Below are 1,743 nucleotides of genomic sequence, written 5' to 3'. Positions count from 1 at the left end.
CAGGTGAGTGCGGGCTGGGCTGACCCCAAAGGCAGCAGCAGAGCCGGTGGAAGATTCTGGCAGGGGAGGAAATCCCCCGAGGTGTTTAAGACGAGGTAAAGACCTGGCCTGTTCATTTTTTCCACCTTGTCATTTCCCACACGCAACTACTCTTGGTGTGAGTTCAGTGCCAGGTAAATGCCAGGCCCCCTGTTGCTGATGAGGTTTAATTTTCAATAAAAACACCAAATGCTCTGTATTCATAGGGAGCATCATATGTCTGTGTGTCCTCACTGCAGTGTAGCACTGCCAGGCTTGAGCAGGCTCTAAATTACCCAGTTTAAGCTTGAAAAAAGAGCTGGTTTGGGTATTGTTTTTCCTGGCAGGTGGAGTTTGATGCAGGCTGTAAAACGAAGTGGAGAAGCAGAACAAATGCTGGAGTGCGGAGCAGCTGATGGGCTGCACGGTGCCAGAGCCAGGCTTAGCTGCACACCTCGTCTGCCAGGTGATTTCAGTGTAGATAAAGGATTATTGCAGCAAGGAGCTCAGGTTAGCAAACTGGAAAATAATCTTGAGATGTGTGGAACAATTGGATTAATTGATGAGCTCTTGCACCCCTACACTCCTAGCTCCCAGTCATGATCCAGATACCTTGAAATTAGAGCAGTGTTAACATGGAGATGCACTGAAACAAATTCAACCTTGGGCTAGCAAGGAGGTTAAACAAGCCCTGAGATTTTTATCATGGATTTAAACAAGCCTTTGGTTTAGTCGAGATGCAAAGAGGACCTGAAAATGTCGTGTCAGAGCCCTGGGGACAAGAGGAGATCATGCTGGGCTTCTCAGGGGTGGTTGTGCTCCTGCTGAGGCTTAACAGGCCGAAATCGAATAGTTTAAAATCCATCCCAGTGTGGTACTGGGCTGTAAGCCCTGCCCTGAGCCAGGCTTAGCTTTGCTGAACTCTCTGGAAGCACCCAGCTCTCAACAGATGGAAGGGGCAGGATGGGAATCAGGTTCTCAGAGCACGGGCCTGTTGCTTCTTCAGCATTTTCAGCATGGGAATAAATGAAAGGATTTGGAGCAGAAGCAGCTCCTCAGTCAGTGGCAGGAGTTGATGGGTGTTTTTTTGGGTGACAGCTGCCATCCCTCACCCCCTGGCAGTGTCCCAGTCAGGGGTTAGCCCACAGAAGCCTTGTGTTCCTATGGCAGCCAGGTCTGTTCAGGGAATTTTCATGCTCTTTGCCCTCCCTGAGCCCAGGCAGACCTGGGTGTACCTCCCTAAGTCCATACTGGGTGCTGTGTGGGTGGATTTAAACCTTGCTAGTATGAGAATTTCTGTCTCGAGGTCGTCTAAGAGGGAGTTGAATTCCAGTGGAGAAGTAGAAATCATTTCTTTGTTGGTATTACTTTGTTGGAGACTTCTTCAGAGGAAGCCTGAGATAATGGCAGTGTTGGAGGATTGTTTCTTTTTTCCTGACAGAAAACTTTGATTGGGAATCTCCCCCACACTGTAAAAAATGCTGCATTTGTATGCAGCTCCTATTTCAAATGCTTTTTAAAAATTAAACCGAATTTTCGATCTTTAATTCTGTCCCTGTGTTTGGGGGTTTATTTCTTCCTGGTGTAGCCAGATGTGCCAACTTGCTCAGGTTCGTCCTGAGGGGCTGTGCCGTGGCTTTGTTGTGTTGTGGAAGTTGATTGCAGACCATTGAAAGGGAAATGGGTGAAACTGCAGGCATTGTCAGTATGGATTCCTGCAGAAGC

This window comes from Geospiza fortis, unplaced genomic scaffold, assembly GCF_000277835.1.
Source record: "Geospiza fortis unplaced genomic scaffold, GeoFor_1.0 scaffold777, whole genome shotgun sequence".
Classification (NCBI taxonomy): domain Eukaryota; kingdom Metazoa; phylum Chordata; class Aves; order Passeriformes; family Thraupidae; genus Geospiza; species Geospiza fortis.
Note: the sequence above shows the minus strand (reverse complement) of the source record.